The sequence below is a fragment of the Phyllobates terribilis genome, unplaced genomic scaffold (assembly GCF_046119375.1).
Source record: "Phyllobates terribilis strain yellow unplaced genomic scaffold, ASM4611937v1 Scaffold_8__6_contigs__length_399053987, whole genome shotgun sequence".
In the NCBI taxonomy this organism is placed as follows: Eukaryota; Metazoa; Chordata; class Amphibia; order Anura; family Dendrobatidae; genus Phyllobates; species Phyllobates terribilis.
This window is the reverse complement of record NW_027362768.1, coordinates 52376286-52395085: the sequence shown is the minus strand read 5'-3', so window position 1 is coordinate 52395085 and position 18800 is coordinate 52376286. Positions and strand designations below refer to the sequence as shown.

The window sequence follows — 18800 nt, the reverse complement described above, 5'->3', positions numbered from 1 at the left end:
GGGGCACCTTTTGAGGTGGTCTCTGGAGATGGTACTAGTGGTTTCTCCTTCGTCCTTGGTGATCACGCACACCTTCGGGTTGTCGTGATCAGACTGCAGTACGGTGTAGGGTTCCCTTTCCCACTGGTCATCCAACTTATGTAGCCTTCTCTTCCACTTCAGGACTTGCTCACCAGGTTCTAAGGGACCAGCAGGGGCGTGTTGGTTGAAGAGTTTTTCTTGCCTCTCTCTCACCTGGGCCAGGCTCTTCTCCACACTCTCCTGTACCTTCTTGTACTGCAGTTGCCTTTCCGTATCCCAGTCTGCATCCGGGGAGGTGTCCTCAGGTGTTAGGACTCCCATCTCCAGGTCTACAGGCAGCTTACCTGGTCTGGCTCGCATCAGGTAAGCCGGGGTGCAGTTGGTAGCGTTCACCGGGATATGATTGTATAAGTCTATCAGGTCCGGCAGTTTTTCTGGCCACAGGCTGCATTCCTCCAGGGGCAACGTCTTCAGGAGATCAATGACTATATTGTTCATCTTCTCACACATCCCGTTGGTTTGTGGATGGTAAGGCGTTGTCCGAATCTTCTTACAGCCATAGAGGTTGCAGAACCCCTGGAAGATTTCAGCTTCAAACGCTGGACCCTGGTCTGTCAGGACCTGTTCCGGATACCCGTGTGGACGGCAGAAGTATTGCTGGAAGACTCTGGCTGCTGTTTGGGCTGTCAAGTCCTTTACCGGGACCACCACTAGAAAACGGGAATAGTGGTCCACGATTGTCAGGGCATAGATGTATCCTGAACGGCTTGGAGCCAATTTGACATGGTCCAGAGCTACCAGCTCAAGAGGCTGCATGGTGACGATGGGCCTCAAGGGTGTCTTCTGGCTGGTGCGGTCCTTCCTCCTTAGGTGACAAGGGCCACAGTCTCTGCACCATTTTTCTACAGCTCCTCTCATGCCGACCCAAAAGAACCTTCCTCTTAGCAGGAACTCCAGTTTCTTCCAACCCAAGTGCCCCGCTCTGTCATGGTAAGCCTCCAGGACCATAGCTGCATCCCGCCTTGGGACCACGACTTGCCAGGTCAGCTCGTGCGTCCGGTGGTTGACAATCCTTCTGCACAACTTGCCTTCGTAGAGGAACAGCTTGCTCTTCTCTTTCCATAGCTGCTTGGCTTTCTCTGGGGCGTCCGGATCCATGCGGGCATCTTCCTGGGTCAGCAGATCTTTCACCAGGCGGATGGCAGGGTCACTATCTTGGGTCTCGGCCCAGCTGTGGTGAGGTAGGGGATTGATCATCACGGTTGTTAGATCCTCCTCCTTCACGCGGTGGGAGTATTGAGCGGCTCCATACCGGTGAAACGCGGGGAGTTCTACCTCCTCCAGCTCTTCTGGGTCTTCGTCACCTTCAGGTAAGTGAGGCATTCTTGATAGGGCGTCCGCGTTGGCATTGGTTTTGCCTGCCCGGTACTTGATCACGAAGTCATAGTTGGAGAGACGGGCCATCCACCGCTGTTCCAGGGCACCCAGTCTTGCATTGTCCAGGTGTGTCAACGGGTTGTTGTCCATGTACACGGTGAACTTTGCGGAGGCCAGGCAATGCTTGAAGCGTTCCGTCACGGCCCACACCACCGCCAAGAATTCTAGCTTGAAGGAGCTGTAATTCTCCGGGTTCCTCTCGGTGGGCCTCAGCTTCCGGCTGGCGTACGCGATCACCCGTTCTCTGCCCTGTTGGTTTTGGGACAGTACGGCTCCCAGTCCCACATTACTGGCGTCTGTGTGGAGAATGAAAGGCTGGCCATAATCAGGGTAGGCCAGGATCTCATCCCCCGTGAGGGCCATCTTTAGCTGGCGGTAGGACTCCTCTTCCGGTTTATCCCACTTGAAGGGTGGCTTTTGACTTCTGGACTTAGACTGTCCGATCAGGAGGTCCTGCATAGGAGCTGCCATCTTAGTGAACCCGGGGATGAACCTTCGGTAGTAGCCTACCAACCCGAGAAACTGTCTCACCTCTTTGATGTTCGAGGGGCTTGGCCAGCTCTTGATTGCCGTGACCTTGTCAGAGTCGGGGGCTACTCCTTCCGCGCTTACTACGTGCCCTAGGTACTGGACCTTTGGTTTCAACAGGTGACACTTCGATGGTTTCACCTTCAGGCCATAGCCTGCCAGGGCTTCGAACACCTCAGCCAGGTGTTTGAGATGGTCCTCGTAGGTCTTCGAATAGATGATCACGTCGTCCAGGTAAAGGAGGACCGTCTCGAAGTTTCGGTGCCCTAGACAGCATTCCATCAGCCGCTGGAAGGTCCCTGGTGCGTTGCAGAGCCCGAAAGGCATACAGTTGAATTTGCTCAGTCCCATCGGGGTGGTGAAGGCGGTCTTCTCCTAGTCAGCCTCTGCCACAGGAACCTGCCAGTACCCGCTAGTAAGGTCCAAAGTAGAAAAGAAGTTAGCTGATTTTAGTGCGGCTAAAGACTCTTCTATTCTAGGCAGCGGATATGCGTCTTTGTGGTTGATACCGTTGATTTGTCTATAGTCTACGCACATTCTCATGGTGCCGTCCTTCTTTTTCACCAGAACCAAGGGGGCTGCCCAGGGGCTACAGCTATCTCTAATGACCCCAGCTTCTTTCATTTCTTTTAGCATGCCCTTTGCGTTCTGGTAATGTGCAGGGGGTACAGGTCGGTGTCTTTCTTTTATCGGTGGGTGGCTCCCTGTGGGGATGTGGTGTTCTATTCCCTTTACTCTGCCGAAGTCTAGCGGGTGCTTCCTAAAAATTCTCTCGTACTCCTGGACCACCCGGTAGACTCCTTGTTTTTGGTGCAGGGGAGTGGAGTCAGCACCCACATGGAGTTTCTGGCACCAGTCCTCCTTTTGTTTCTGGGAGCCATTACCCTCCGCCTGAGGAGATGGAGGCAAGGGTTCCACGGCCCTGATAGCTTTGTTTTCAACCACAAACAGCTTAGCGAGTGTAGCGTACCTGGGTAAGTGTACCTCCCTCTCCCCAATGTTGAGGATGCGGACGGGCACCCTCCCATGACGGACATCAACCACCCCCCGGGCTGTCAAAATGGTGGGCCTGCTGTCTGAGTACACGGGTTCTACCATGGCTTGGTAGTCTCTACCTCTCAACCCGATTGCAGTCCGAAACCAGATCATCATTTCACTTTTGGGAGGCATGGAAATGGGGAATGGGTCACTCAGTCTTACGCTACCGATATCACCACCAGACAGTTCTACCTGCTGCCGTCTCATCAGGGCTTTTATCTCCTTGTTGAGGACTCTCTGTTGGCTGGAACTAGCATTCACCGCCACCTGTTGTAAGATTACAATTACCTCTGAAAGACAATTTTCAATCACGTTAGTACCCACAGTTATTTTAGGGTGACTTTCACGACGGTCAATGTCCACAATAATTACTCCCTGTGCCGGCAGTTCAACTTTACCAACTTTAATGGTCATCTCCTTGAACCCCATCTGCGGCACGGGCAAGCCATTACTGGCGATGATGCTCAAGTTACTGTCTGGATACCGTGTGATATCAGCATCAGTCCAATACTGCTTAAAAAGTACATAAGGGATAGTGGTTACTTGCGACCCAATATCCAGCAAGGAGCTCATGGGGATACCGTCCAGCACCACGGGTAAAACCGGGCGCCCCCCAAGGTACTTATTACGCCAATTATAAGGGCCTGGTGATCTTATGCCTGGGGGTTGGCCCTCTGCCCCAGGTTGGACCCGTTTAAATTACAGTACCTGGAAATGTGTCCGGGCTGGTTGCATCGACGGCAAATGGGCTGTCCATCCTCTGCGTAGCGGTCTGTGGGCCTCCCTCGAAACGACGGGATCCTCCTCTATCGACGCCACGGGACATCCTCCGGACTTCAAGCCAGCTCGATGGGTCTTGATGGGTCCACTTGTAACGCCTGGACGGTCCTGGTCAATGCCGCGATGCTCCTGGTCAGCTCCTGGACTTGGTGGTGCAGATCTTTCGACGGGGCTTGGTTCAGGGCCTGTGCATCAGCCTCCACGGAGTCCATAGAGGAGGGCGCCGCCTCCTGGTGGTAGGTGAGAGCAGGGCGCCGGGGGTTTATAGCGCCACTTGTTGCGGGTTCACGGAGCACCCTTATGGCCCTGTCCTTAAATTGGGCAAAGGTCAGGTCAGGGTTCTGGAAGAACATGAGGCGCAGTTAGGCCCTGTGGGCGCTAGACAGGAGACCTTCTATGAATTGTTCTGTTAGCAGCTTATCCGTTTCCTGCACACTGCCAGGGTCAGTTTGTTGAATAGCCCTCAAGGCTTCCTGCAGATTTAGGGCATAGTCTCTCATGCTGTCCTATGCCCGCTGCTTACATCCATAGAACCTCATTTTAATCTCAGCGGAGGTACGTGTGTCAAAGGTACCCCGCAGCCGGGCCAGAATACCCTTCACAGTCCTTTTCTCCTCAGTGGGCCATGATTTTACCTCCCTTTGGGCTGCGCCAGTTAACTGCCCTGTTAGTATGCTAACCTTCAGTTCCTCTGTCAGGGGGTAGACTTGGAACAAACTGTACAGCCTTTCCTTAAAGTCAGTTAGGGCATGGGGCTCCCCTGAGTACTTGGGCAGCCAGGCCGCTCCAGGGATGTAGGGCAGGGAAAAGGGTATCACCGCTGCTACAGCTGCGTTGGTAGTGGGCGCCTCTGTGTCCGACATCTTCCTCCCCCCTAGTTAAGCGTGGCTTACCTTCCGACGATCCTCTTCTGTAGGCCGCGGCTCCGCTGCTGCTGCTCTGGACGAGGACCTTGCGTCGCGTCCTGATGACGTCAGCGTCGCTCTCTCTCCCTTCCAGGACCTTGCGCAGCGTCGGTGCGTGGGGCGGAGCTTGGGATCTCACGCGGTTTGGACGTCCACGCCCCTCTTCTTCCCGCGCGGCGTCCTGAAGATGGCGTCCGATGGCGGGAAAGCGGCTGAAGATGGCGGGAACCGATGGAAGATGGTGGGAGACGGCTGGAAATAGCTGGAAACGGCTCCGGATAGCGGGAAACCTCTTTTCAGGTAAGTGCAAAGTCTTTTCTAGGCACGCAATACCCGTTTGTGGCGGGTTGGTTGCAATCCTGCCGACTACGCCAAAGCTGACTCGCCCCCTGGGCCGTGGGGCACTCAGATCCGGGCAGTAGGGGAACGATGGGAGTAGTAGTGGCAACCCGGTTCCGTGGCTCAGGGTGGTCAGGCCAGTGGTAGTCCGTTATGTGCTGATGATTATGTCCGACTACGCCACCCGTGGATTGCGGTTATTAGGAACCGCCGCTGCATGTAGACCGCTGGGGCTGATGAGGTGTGCAGCTAGGGTAGTGTGACTCCCCACGGGAAGAGTGCGGCCCCAGGGCAGTATAATGGATGTTGGGAGTGATGGTAGTGAGAGTCCCAGTGCTGATAGTGCTGGAGGAGCAAGGAGCACGCAGACAACAGGTTGCAGTCCAGGGTCTTTACTAGAACAGGTAAACTGACCCACAAACAGTCCCAGCTAGGAGGGGACCTGGATGTCTGAGAGCAACGGGGAAATTGGCCCTGGTCAGGGTGAGGGTGTAGGCCTACCGTGCTTTCTGTGCTCCTTCTGGCTATCTCCTCGTTATAGGGTAACAGCCCAGGTTTCCGAGCTTTCCGTGTATTCTCGCCTGTATGGCCTGCGACGTGGGTTCCTTTCTGCTCCCAGCCTTGTACGGCTTTGCTGGTCCCTTCTGTTGTGGCAGGGCCTCCAGGCTTCTTAGGCCAAGGAATATACAGTCCCCTGCGGACTGGCTATCTGCTGCAGAATGTGGAATCCTCCCAGCCTCAGACACCAAAGTCTGGTAAATTAAGTCCGTTATCTGCCAAGACAGGCTCTCTTCGCCTCTTGTCTCTGGCTTGTGGCTCTCCTACTGCCACACTTCCTCTTAGGTGCAATACAACTGTCCCTCTCTGCTCTGGGACCTGAATCCTGAGACAGGTCGTCCAGCTCTCTCTAACCCTGCCCCCAGCACCAGCTTTTATAGGGGCAGCCTGCTCCCCCTACTGGCCTGAGACAGGAGGTACTGCATGCTAATCTTCCCCTGACTAGAGAACCTCCCCCTTGCTCTCAGACACAGCTTTAATATATTTTGTGGCATCCAGGCCAGGGTGATACATAGACACCTACCAGAACAATACAATCACGGTACTCATTTGCCCGGCGTCCTAACGCGGTATCCACCGCTTGTTAGTGTACAGCGCCGTCGGTGTAAAGCACCTGGAAGACATAAGTATAGGTCAAAGAGTGGGCGTGCGCCGACCGTAACCAATAGAAAAAATAAGTGCTAATAGTACAGATGACGCGGTTAGTTGCTAGGAAGATTACATCCGGTCATGTGTTCTCTATTTGCGTTCCAAACAAGCGGAAATGTGCGTTCCAAGATAGTGTGCGCGCCACTTACGCCCACATTCAAACTACAAGGCTGTGTGCAGTTAAAAAAGGAATTGAAGAAGCAAGAATAAATAGCAGAAGGAAGTGAAACGAGAGTTCCTTGTCTTTTAAGAGAAATCCCCAGAGAAATTGTGATGGACAGCAGTTTGCAAATTAGTTCTGGGTCTATAAAAGAAAAAGGGATATATCAATATTTAAGACAGGTCATATTCCCTGTTCAGGCCTTTTGGAGCCAGAGTTTGAAGCTCATGGATCCAAAAGGCCTCCCCGTATTTCAAGAAACGAACTCGATCTCCTCCCCTTCTCAACGCGGGGACATGTTCTATCACCTGAAATTTTAATTGTGACACATTATGGGCTAAAGAGACAAAATGGTATGGAACTGGTAACAGGGTATTTTTACATTGGATAGTAGACTTGTGTTTAGAAATCCTTTCCTTCACTGGTAACGTAGTCTCACCTACATAAAGGAGGCCACATGGGCATTTAATAAGATATACTACGTAAGACGTATCACATGTGGAGAAATCCCTAATCAAATACTTCCTACCTGTGTGGGGATGACAAATCTGGTTACCCCTTTGAATATTATTACATTATCTACAACGTAGACAAGGAAAGGTTCTCGTCTTCTGTGTCTGTAAAACCCTCTGTCCCCTGTTTCGTGTGGTGCCAAAAAACTATTTTATTTTCCAAGATTCCTTCTACCTTCAAAACAGGGGTACTGCTATGGGCTCTAATGTGGCCCCCCCATATGCTAATTGCTTCATGGCCTCCTTTGAAGAACAGGTGGTATATCCGAATGCGCTTTTTCGGGAAAACGTTATCCTGTGGAAGCGTTATATAGATGATATTTTTTGCATATGGGGGGGGCACATTGGAGTCCCTAAAGATGTTTTTCTCTACCCTTGATTCCACTTGGCCTGAGCTACGGTTCGTTATGTCACATGACAACCAACGAATGAATTTTTTGGATACCATGGTAATCAAAGACACTTTGGGTCATTTATCTACAGATCTTTATTCTAAACCTACCAACCGTAATGGAATTTTACATTACACAAGTCTTCATCCACCTGCAATGACCCGGTCGATCCCTAGATCACAATTTAGAAGGGTACAACGTATTGTTAAAGATCCAGACTTGTGTGTAAACAGATTGGAGGAGATGCGGTTTAAATTTAAAAACAGAGGGTATCCTGATAGGATACTAAAAGAGTCATTGAAACCGACAACTTCCACACATCCTCCTGTAACAGACAGGCTTCCGTTCGTACACACTTATCATCCTTTTGCCTATATTATACACCGCTCTATTCGTAAACATTGGAATATTCTTAACACCGCATTCCCCGATATTAAGGAGTTTTCACATCCTTTCCTTCCATGTTTTAAAAGGGCCCCTAATCTTTGGGATAATTTAGTGCATGCAGATTTTGGCACCACACGAAACAGGAGACAGAGGGTTTTACAGACACAGAAGACGGGAACCTTTCCTTGTCTACGTTGTAGACAATGTAATAATATTCAAAGGGGTAACCAGATTTGTCATCCCCACACAGGTAGGAAGTATTTGATTAGGGATTTCTCCACATGTGATACGTCTTACGTAGTATCAGGACCCAGCCTATTTTGACCCTAAAGACCTTGGCATTTTTGTCAATTCTGACCAATGTCCCTTTACAAAGTAAAAACTCTGGAACACTTCAACGGATCCTAGCGATTCTGAGATTGTTTTTTCGTGACATATTGGGCTTTATGTTAGTATTAAATTTAGGTCGATAATATTTGTGTTTATTTGTGAAAAAATCTAAAATATGGGAAAAATTTTGAACATTTTTCAATTTTCAAATTTTGAATTTTTATTCTGCTAAACCAGAGAGTGATGTGACACAAAATAGTTAATAAATAACATTTTCCACATGTCTACTTTACATCAGCACAATTTTGGAAAAAAAAAAAATTTGGTAGGAAGTTTGAAGGGTTCAGAGTTCATCAGCAATTTATCTTTTTTCCAGCAAAATTTACAAAACCATTTTTTTTAGTGACCACATCACATTTGAAGTCCCTTTGAGGGGTGTACATGACAGAAAACACCCAAATTTGACACCATTCCAAAAACTGCACCCTTCAAGCTACTCAAAACTACATTCAATAAGATTATTAACCCTTCAGGTGCATCACAGGAACTAAAGCAACATGGAAGAAAAAAATGAACATTTAAATTTTTCTAACAAAAATTTTCTTTTAGCCTAAATTTTTTAATTTTCCCATGGGTAACAGGATAAAATGCATCCTAAAATTTGTTGGGCAATTTCTCCTGAGTACACTGATACCTCATATGTGGTCATAAATCACTGTTTGGGCGCACGGCAGGGCTCAGAAGGGAAGGAGCGCCATTTCACTTTTTGAATGGAAAATTAGCTCCAAAAGTCAAATTGCTCTCCTTCCCTTCTGAGCCCTGCCATGCTCCCAAACAGTGTCACAATTAAAATTTCAGGTTATAGAACATGTCCCCCCGTTGAGAAGGGGAGGAGATCGAGTTCGTTTCTTGAAATACATGGAGGCCTTTTGGATCCATCAGCTTCAGACTCTGGCTCCAAAAGGCCCGAACAGGGAATATGACCTGTTATCATTTGTCTGATCTTGTTAAGTAGATATGATTTGACCCCATTACGGTATTTGTGACCTTTTTATAAACATTGTCTTTGTTTACAATGCAATATATTTTATTTGCATTAATAATATACTGTACCTTTGTCTTAAATATTGATATATCCCTTTTTCTTTTATAGACCGAGAACTAATTTGCAAACTGCTGTCCATCACAATTTCTCTGGGGATTTCTCTTAAAAGACAAGGAACTCTCGTTTCACTTCCTTCTGCTATTTATTCTGGCTTCTTCATTCCCTTTTTTAACTGCACACAGCCTTGTAGTTTGAATGTGGGTGTAAGTGGTGCGCACACTATCTTGGAACACACATTTCCGCTTGTTTGGAACTCAAATAGAGAACACATGACCGGATGTAATCTTCCTAGCAACTAACCGCGTCATCTGTACTATTAGCGCTCATTTTTTCTATTGGTTACGGTCGGCGCACGCCCACTCTTTGACCTATACTTATGTCTTCCAGATGCTTTACACCGATGGCGCTGTACACTAACAAGCGGTGGATACCGCGTTAGGATGCGGGGCAAATGAGTACCGCGATTGTATTGTTCTGGTAGGTGTCTACCTTTTGTAGCATCGGCGTCTCTGCCAGGCAGGGGGCCGTCCCACTCACCTCCTCGCTACCCGCGCTCCCCGTTCTGCGTTCACCGGCGCACCTCTTCCTGCTGCCGGCGCGTGCAGCTCCCCGGGCACTGTGCTTAGGGCGTGCGCTCACTCCCTCTTTAAGGGGCCGCGCGCGCCATCCTAAGGAGTCCCCGGCCAATAGCCGAGGGTCCTCCCATATATAAGGCACCTCCTCCAAAATGGAGGTGCTCGAGCAAAAGTTGTTGCACAGTGTTTCTGATCTCTGCTTCAGCCCTCAGGTCCCGCTGCTAGCCTGACTACCAGTCTTGCCCGCCAGCCTGTTACTTGCCTGTTACCTGCCGTGCCTGCCAGCTTGCTCACCTGGGAGCACTTGCCTGTTGCCTGCCTGTTACCTGCCATGCCTGCCAGTCCGCTCACCTGGGAGCACTTGCCTGTTGCCTGCCGTGCCTGCCAGTCCACTCACCTGGGAGCATTTGCCTGTTGCCTGCCTGTTACCTGCCAGCCCGCCCACCTGGGAGCACTTGCCTGTGACCTGTCTGTTACCTGCTTGTTACCTGCCATGCCTTCCCAGAGACTCCTGCCGTCACTTGCCGTGACCACCTAGAGACTCCTGCCGTCACTTGCCGTGACCACCTAGAGACTCCTGCTGTCACTTGCCGTGACCACCTGCCAGCCCACCTAGAGACTCCTGCCGTCACTTGCCGTGTCTATCTGATAGCCTACCTGGAGGCTTCCGCTCGCCAGCCTGCCTGCTGTGCCTACCTGCTATTCCGGTCAGTCCCTGCCATCTGTACCGTGGGAGTCACCTGCTCCCTTACAAGGTCGTCCCCAGAGTAGCACCTGGTCCCTCGGCTAGGTCCCTCCCTGGTTACGGAGTCGTTAGCCGCGGTACGACCAGGGTCGGTGTGGGTTGATACTTAGTTACGCCCCTCTGAGTCCCTCCTTGCACCGTAGCACAGAGGTTCCACCCCGCGGACCTGTAACAGTTTGCTCGGGTCGTGGAACCCGGTGGCCCCCAGACCCTCGCAATCTCCGACCTGCACCAGGAGGTCTTACGTCAGAGGGCTCCACAGGAGTTGGTCCTGTCCTTCCTGCGGTCTGTTAACTCTCGCCTAGGCGCATTGTCTGATCCGTCTGTGTCCGTCTCTGGTCAAGCAGCGCCTGCTTCCGCGGCACCACAACCTAGTCCTATTATGGCGTCCGGCTATGGACCCCGGCTCTCTGCACCTCCACGTTTTGCTGGCAACCCCGCCTTAGCTCGAGGTTTCATAAACCAGTGCACCCTGCACTTTGAACTCTTGGCACATCAGTTCATCTCTGACCGGGCCAAGGTGGCATTCATCATGTCCCATCTCACTGGGGAGGCATTGGCATGGCTAAATCCCCTGTGGGAGAGAGGGGATCCCCTGGTGTCTGACCTATCGTCTTTCCTCGCTGCTTTCCGGAAAGTCTTCGATGAACCAGGACGAAAATCCTCTTCAGCCTCCTCTCTGCTACGTCTCCGCCAAGAGAATCTCACCGTGGGCCAATATGCCATACGGTTCCATACCCTCGCTTCTGAGCTTGCCTGGGACAACGAGGCTCTGGTGTCCGTCTTCTGGGAGGGTCTTTCCGGTCGGATTAAGGATGAGTTAGCCGGTTGGGACATTCCTACCACCCTGGATGACCTGGTGTCACTAGCTACCCGGATTGACATCTGTTTCCAAGAACGTACCAAAGAGACTACCCGGGAGAGAAAGTTTCCTCGCCTTGCTCCTACTTTCCAGAGACCTGCCTCTCAACCAGTCACTCCCCGGGCGCCCAAACCTATGCAGATCGACCAGACCAAGATGGTCAAATCCTGCCAAGAGTCACGTTGAGCCGAGGGGAGCTGCTTCTATTGTGGCAGTAAGGAGCACTTCATCCGGTCCTGCCCGGAGAAGCCGGGAAACTCCAGTGTCTAGGACCGCTCGGAGAGGTCATCCTAGGCAAAAGTAAGCCCTCTCCGTCCCTGACTTTGTCTGTCTCTATCTCCTGGGGAGAGAACCGTCACTTTGAAATTGCTCACCTGGACTCTGGAGATGCTGGAAACCTTTTTTCCCAGTCCCTGGTAGAGAGATACCGGATTCCCACCAAACCTCTGGCTGAACCATTGTCAGTCGCCTCCGTGGATGGAAGACTCCTTCCGGTGACCATCCTGCTCGTCACTGAACCCATAACCCTGCAGGTGGGAATGCTGCACTCTGAGAAGATCTCCTTCCATGTGCTGTCTGGACTCTCTCACTCCATATTGCTAGGTCTACCCTGGCTCCAGACTCATGAACCCGTGCTGAACTGGCAATCCGGTGAAGTACTTACGGTGGGGGCAGGATTTGCCCGGCTCGTCCTCCACCTACTCCGGCTAATTTACCCGGTCTACCGGCACCTTACTGGTCCTATGCAGATGTCTTCGGTAAAAAGGAAGCAGAGACACTGCCACCTCATAGGCCATATGATTGCCCGATCGACCTGGTACCTGGCGCCACTCCACCACGTGGGCGTATTTACCCGTTGTCGTCGGCCGAAACCCGGGCAATGTTGGAGTACATCGAGGAGAATCTGGCCAGGGGATTCATTTGGAAATCTACCTCCCCGGCTGGAGCCGGATTCTTCTTCGTTAAGAAGAAAGATGCTTCATTACGCCCCTGTATTGACTATAGAGGACTCAACCAAATCACGGTAAAGAACAAATACCCCCTGCCTTTCATCTCCGAGTTGTTTGACCGTCTTAGGGGAGCTAGGATCTTTACCACTCTAGATCTACGTAGGGCGTATAACCTGGTCCAAATCCGTCAAGTAGACAAGTTGAAGACGACATTCAATACCCGGGACGGTCACTATGAATACTGTGTGATGCCCTTCGGTCTCTGCAATGCTCCCGCCGTCTTCCAAGATTTGGTCAACGACATCTTCCATGACCTTCTTTACTCTTGCGTGGTGGTATACCTGGATGATATCTTGGTCTTCTCTCCAGATCTTCCCATACACCGGAGGGATGTTCGTCAGGTCCTGCTTAGGCTCAGGCAGAATCACCTCTATGCAAAATTCGAGAAGTGCCTCTTCGAGCAGACCTCTCTTCCATTCCTGGGCTATGTTATCTCCAAGACAGGCCTATGAATGGATCTCGAGAAGCTCTCCGCTGTCCTAAAGTGGCCCCGTCCGGAGGGGTTGAAGGCGATTCAGCGATTCCTGGGCTTCGCCAACTACTATCGTCTCTTCATCCCGCACTTCTCTTCCCGGACTGCTCCCATATCTGCGTTCACCCGTAAGGGAGCAAATCCCAAGGAATGGTCGCCCGAAGCTGAGGAGGCCTTCCTTTCCTTAAAGCAAACCTCCTCTGCCCCAGTGCTGCACCGTCCGAACTGCAACAAACAGTTCTACCTGGAGGTTGATGCTTCCTCCTCCGGAGCCAGAGCGGTGCTCACCCAAAAGTCTTCATCCGGGAGAATGGTAACCTGCGGCTTGTTCTCCAAACTCTTCTCCTCGTCTGAGCGCAATTACTCCATAGGAGACCGAGAACTGTTAGCCGTTAAATTGGCGCTGGAGGAGTGGCGTTACCTGCTTGAAGGGGCTCTATACCCGGTGATCATCTATACGGATCAAAAAAAACTGGCATATCTCCAGAATGCCCAAAGACTCAATCCGCGTCAGGCCCAGTGGTCTTTGTTCTTCGCCCGCTTCGACTTCATCCTACATTTCTGCCCGGCGGACAAGAATGTCAAAGCCGACGCCTTGTCCCTATCTTTCCTGTCCTCCGATCCAGAGGAGGAGCCTATGCACATCATCGACCCCTCCAAAGTGATGAATGTCGCCCCCTTGATCTGACTCGTCTTCCACCCGGTAAGACGTTTGTAGTGGAACCAGATCGTGAGAAGGTTCTTCACTGGGGTCATTTATCTAAACTAGCCGGCCATGCTGGCCAAAAGAAGACATTCCTACTCATTACCCAGCATTACTGGTGGCCTACCCTGCGCAAGGATGTGGTAGACTTGGTCTCGGCCTGTTCGTCCTGTGCCCGCAACAAAGTTCCCAGACATCTTCCAGCCGGTCGCCTCCTTCCTCTTCCCCTACCTGCTGCCCCGTGGCAGCACATTGCCATGGACTTTATTACTGATCTCCCTGTTTCTGCCGGTTGTTCAGTCATTTGGGTGGTCGCCAACCGCTTCTCTAAGATGGCCCATTTCATCCCTCTGCCTGGTCTCCCTTCTGCATCGGAGCTGGCCACGGATTTCTTCCGTCATATCTTCCGTTTCCATGGCCTACCCCTCCACATTGTGTCGGATCGAGGGGTTCAGTTCACCTCACGTTTCTGGAGAGCTACCTGTAAGCTACTGGATGTCACCCTGGATTTCTCCTCTGCTTACCATCCACAGTCCAATGGCCAAGTGGAGCGTATCAATCAAATCCTTACCAGCTACCTCCAGCACTTTGTTAACGCTCACCATACCGATTGAATGGAGCTCCTACCATGGGCCGAATTCTCCTACAACAACCATGAGAGCGAATCTACTTCTAAATCCCCTTTCTTCGTGGTCTACGGTCAACTTCCTCGGATTCCGTTTCTCATCTCCGCCTCGGTGGACAACCCTGCCGCGGAGGCTCTTGTCAGCGAATTCTCCACCATTTTGGAAAATACTAGGTCCGCACTTCTTCAGTCCTCCGAGCGGATGAAGAAACATGCTGACAAGAGACGTCTGGATCCACCTCAATTCCACCCGGAAGATAAAGTCTGGCTCTCTTCCAAACATGTCCGACTCAAAATACCATCCTATAAGTTGGGTCCTCAGTTCATCGGTCCATTTGAAGTTCTCAAACAAATCAACCCAGTGGCCTACAAGTTAAAACTCCCGGCCACCTTACGGATTCCCAACTCCTTCCATGTATCTCTCCTCAAACCAGTTGTGTTTAACTCTTTTTCCAACAATCCAGGTACTCCCCCTGCTCCGGTTTCCGCTGAGGACATTTTTGAGGTAGAGAACATTCTAGCCACTAAGAGGGTAAGAGGAAAAACCTTTTTTTAGTGGATTGGAAGGGGTTTGGCCCAGAGGAGAGAACTTGGGAACCCAGGGAGAACATTCATGCCCCGCTTCTCTTTAAAAAATTCCTTTCTGGCCTAAAAAAGAGGGGGCATCGGTGTCTCTGCCCCCTGCCAGGCAGAGACGCCGTCCCACTCACCTCCTCGCTCCCCGCACTCCCCGCTCTGCGTTCACCGGCGCTCCTCTTCCTGCTGCCGTCCTAAGGAGTCCCCGGCCAATAGCCGAGGGTCCTCCCATATTCAAGGCACCTCCTCCAAAATGGAGGTGCCCGAGCAAAGGTTATTGCACAGTATTTCTGATCTCTGCTTCAGCCCTCAGGTCCCGCTGCTTGCCTGACTACCAGTCTTGCCTGCCAGCCTGTTACTTGCCTGTTACCTGCCGTGCCTGTCAGCTCGCTCACCTGGGAGCACTTGCCTGTTGCCTGCCTGTTACCTGCCGTGCCTGCCAGTCCGCTCACCTGGGAGCACTTGCCTGTTGCCTGCCTGTTACCGGCCGTGCCTGCCAGTCCGCTCACCTGAGAGCACTTGCCTGTTGCCTGCCTGTTACCTGTCGTGCCTGCCAGCCCGCTCACCTGGGAGCACTTGCCTGTGACCTGCCTGTTACCTGCCGTGCCTTCCCAGAGACTCCTGCCATCACTTGCCATGACCACCTAGAGACTCCTGCCGTCACTTGCCGTGACTACCTGATAGCCTACCTGGAGGCTTCCGTTCGCCAGCCTGCCTGCTGTGCCTACCTGCTATTCTGGTCAGTCCCTGCCATCTGTACCGTGGGAGTCACCTGCTCCCTTACAAGGTCGTCCCCAGAGTAGCACCTGGTCCCTCAGCTCAGTCCCTCACTGGTCATGGAGTCGTTAGTCGCCGTACGACCAGGGTCGGTCCGGGTTGATACTTAGTTACGCCCCTCTGGGTCCCTCCTTGCACCGTAGCACAGAGGTTCCACCCCCTGGACCCGTAACACCTTTATTCTTCTGGGGCTGCTGATAGAAATTTAGGTTACATACCTGGCACTTTATTACTTTACAGAAATAATTCCATACATGTGAGGCATTGGGTCCCACATTTTCCCTTATCTCTCAATCATACAGGTACGCTTCTTTTTCTCCTATGTCTCCTGCATTCTATTTTTGCTTACCTCTCCTTGAGTTATAGAAAAATTATATTGGACTCTATCACAGCGTTGTTATTGTACCCTTTATGTATTTTCAATATATTCTATGCATTCTGCTGTTGAGATATATGAATTTTTGCTGTGATTAAAACATACATGACTGGAATATGAATATTGTAGTATCAATATTATTTTCAATATTAATTCCTATGTATTTATTTTTCTGTTGATTTCATTATTACAGAGTGTTCTGGTGAAGGTTTATCTGACCGAAACGTTGTTACCTAACACTCCTGATTGAATAAAAAATTTTGAGAAATTATCTTGAGTGCCGAGTGTTTACATTACATATCTACTGGCGTTGGACCCTGCTCGTGCACCACCTATTGGTCGTGCAGTGATTTATTTCTTCATCAGTGTGCGCTTATAGCCTGAGACCTGTCAGTCACTGTCAGCGAGCAGGGAGAAGCCACTGGGGACCTGCTTGTACAATGAGTCAATAGTACTGCTCGGTCCCTGGCAGCTGTTAAAAGTATTTTTTCTGAAACGTCACAGCGTTTGTGCAGTATGTATCAGCTGACAGGTTCCCTTTAAATGCTATTTACCTGCAGATTACCACTATAACTGCAGGTAGATAGCATTTTTGGAAGTGACAAGTTCTCTTTAAGAAAGGGGGGACGAAGGTTCATTCATTTGCACAAAGTTCCAGTGGTTTGTCCATGTCCCTACAGTGGACAAACAAGGGTTGGTCCCTTGCTATTTGCCAAATTTCTCTTTTTAAATAATTGAAGGAATGTACTGTAATCTGATAAAACCTTTGAAAGGCCGGCAAGTCTTTTCTGTGGAACATTTCCACCTAATGTGTCAATAATGTCACTAATGCCAGAGGTGAAGATAGCCTAACCTTTGTTATATCAGTCTAATAAGCAAAAGAAAAAGGCTAAACAATTTGACATTCATAACAGAAAAATCTTTATTGAGAAACCAAGGCAGACAACTCTCATAAAACTCAATATAATAACTTTTGCCTGGGGTAAAAATACATGTACTGTAAAACCATATAGAATCCCCAAAGCAAGATGGGATGCAGGCTTAAAGGAAGTTAAAGATAAGTTTTTAAGTAAGAGGACTTGATATCTGGTGCCACCTATTAGATGTTGTAATCCTAAAAGTCAAAATCTTCTTCTTGCACTGAGGAGGGGCAATACCCTGAAACATGTGTCTGCAAACAGATTTTTAGGTTTGGTTTTTTATGTTAAGTCATCCAGCAAGGCTCATTAAAGGGTCAATATTGACTTTTAGAATTGGCATTAAATGGCGTCAGAGATCCAGTCCTCTTCCTTTGCATATGTAAATTACCAGACCAGCATTGTATAGACTGTAAGTCTCCTTACACCAGTTTGGCACTCTACACAAGAAGAAACATTCCCCCTTAGATCCCCAGTCAGAGACCTCTCACCTAGCCATATCAGATCTCCTGCTTTGCACACTTGTCTGCAAATTGAGTTTTTGGTTTGGTATAGAAAAGTAAATCTATGCATACCTGGATGACCCGTAGTAGAGGTTTGATTGCAGGGAAATCTGTTTTTATAAACTCCGTTGTGCACAGGCTTGGCGTCCCCCGGACTCCAAGAAATCCCCACCTATCTGTTTATTATTCCCCGAAATACCCGCCTATATGCTTATTTATCATATTCCCCCCTCCCCTGCACGTCACAGGGCCCTGTGACATGCACTGTGCTCCCTGACCTACCGGGCATGCGCAAGGCGCTGCTCACGTAGAGCATGCTTTGCTTCCTCCTGGCCCGTCTCTCCGTGCACTGCGCCGCAGGGTTCTATTGCGCAGGCAAGTGACAATGACTCCCCGGCGCCTCCGCCATAGAACCCTGCGGTGCAGTTCACGGAGAGATGGGGCCGGGATGAAGCAAAGTGCGCTCTATGCGAGCGGTGCTTTGCTCATGCCCAGGAAGTCAGGGAGCACAGTGCACATCACAGGGCCCTGTGACGTGCAGGGGAGGGGGGGGGGGATATTATAAATAAGCATATAGGCGGGGATTTTGGGGAATAATAAAATAATAAACAGTTAGGTGGGGATTTCTTGGAGTCTGGGGGACGCCAAACCTGTGCAAAACGGAGTTTATAAAAACACTTTTCTTTGCAATCAAACCTCTACTATGGGCCATACTGGTATGTATAGTTTTACTTTTCTATACCCTGTATGCCCATAGTAGAGGTCTAATATCTCCCAGGGGGTGACAGATTCCCTTTAATAACACAATATCTTGGTACAGAAATCTTGTACAATGACATTTCAAATGCACCCAAATGTTCTTTATTAGACCTAGCAAGGGGAGCTGCCTTTACGTTGTGTACATCAACAAATTTTGCCTCATTTCAAGCTGTTTTACACTGAAATTCTGGTGGAAACGGCTTGGTAAATCAGGCCCATTGTCTTTTTTTAGAGATGTCCATTCTGCTGTACAGTTAACGTATAGAAATATGCCTGCAGGGGGTGATCAATAAAACTGTGCTTATGTATTTGGCATAACCATAAGAAGGGAGCCTGTAAGTGGTATACAGTATGTGTATAAAAGAGGTTCAGACACTTCATGCACACTATACGAGTGTATGATACTTTTGTATGGCACTTTTGTATGACATTAAAAACTTCCCTAGAACCAATGCTTTTGATAAAGATTACCGTACTTTAGTAATATAGCATACAATGGAACGTATAGCAATAAATTGGCGGCATACAGAGACATAGTATGAGCTACTAATATTGTGATGTGATAATGTATCTACTATATATATATATTTTGCTCGCTTATATAGCGCAATTGATTCCACAGTGCTTTACAGACAACATCATCACTGGGATAGTGATGATGATGAGCCTCACAATCTAAATTCTCCGTCAGTATGTGTTTGGAATGTGCAGATATTGTCCTTGGTGAGATTTGAACTCAGGATCCCAACGCTGCAAGGCC

The 18800-nt window shown here is 49.9% G+C and overlaps 1 protein-coding gene across 3 annotated transcripts in view; it reads left to right on the top strand.

The window, feature by feature from the left end:
- Nucleotides 1-18800, top strand: part of LOC141156692 (beta-1,3-galactosyltransferase 2-like) — a 131600-nt gene that overhangs the window by 97117 nt on the left and 15683 nt on the right. The window contains exon 1 of one of the 3 annotated variants that reach the window (XM_073642958.1): nt 4832-5009. The exons of the other annotated variants lie outside the window; for them this stretch is intronic. The gene's annotated coding sequence lies outside the window, so the exon portion shown is untranslated. Of the gene's footprint in view, nt 1-4831; nt 5010-18800 lie in introns of those variants that run through there. 3 annotated transcript variants of the gene reach the window in all.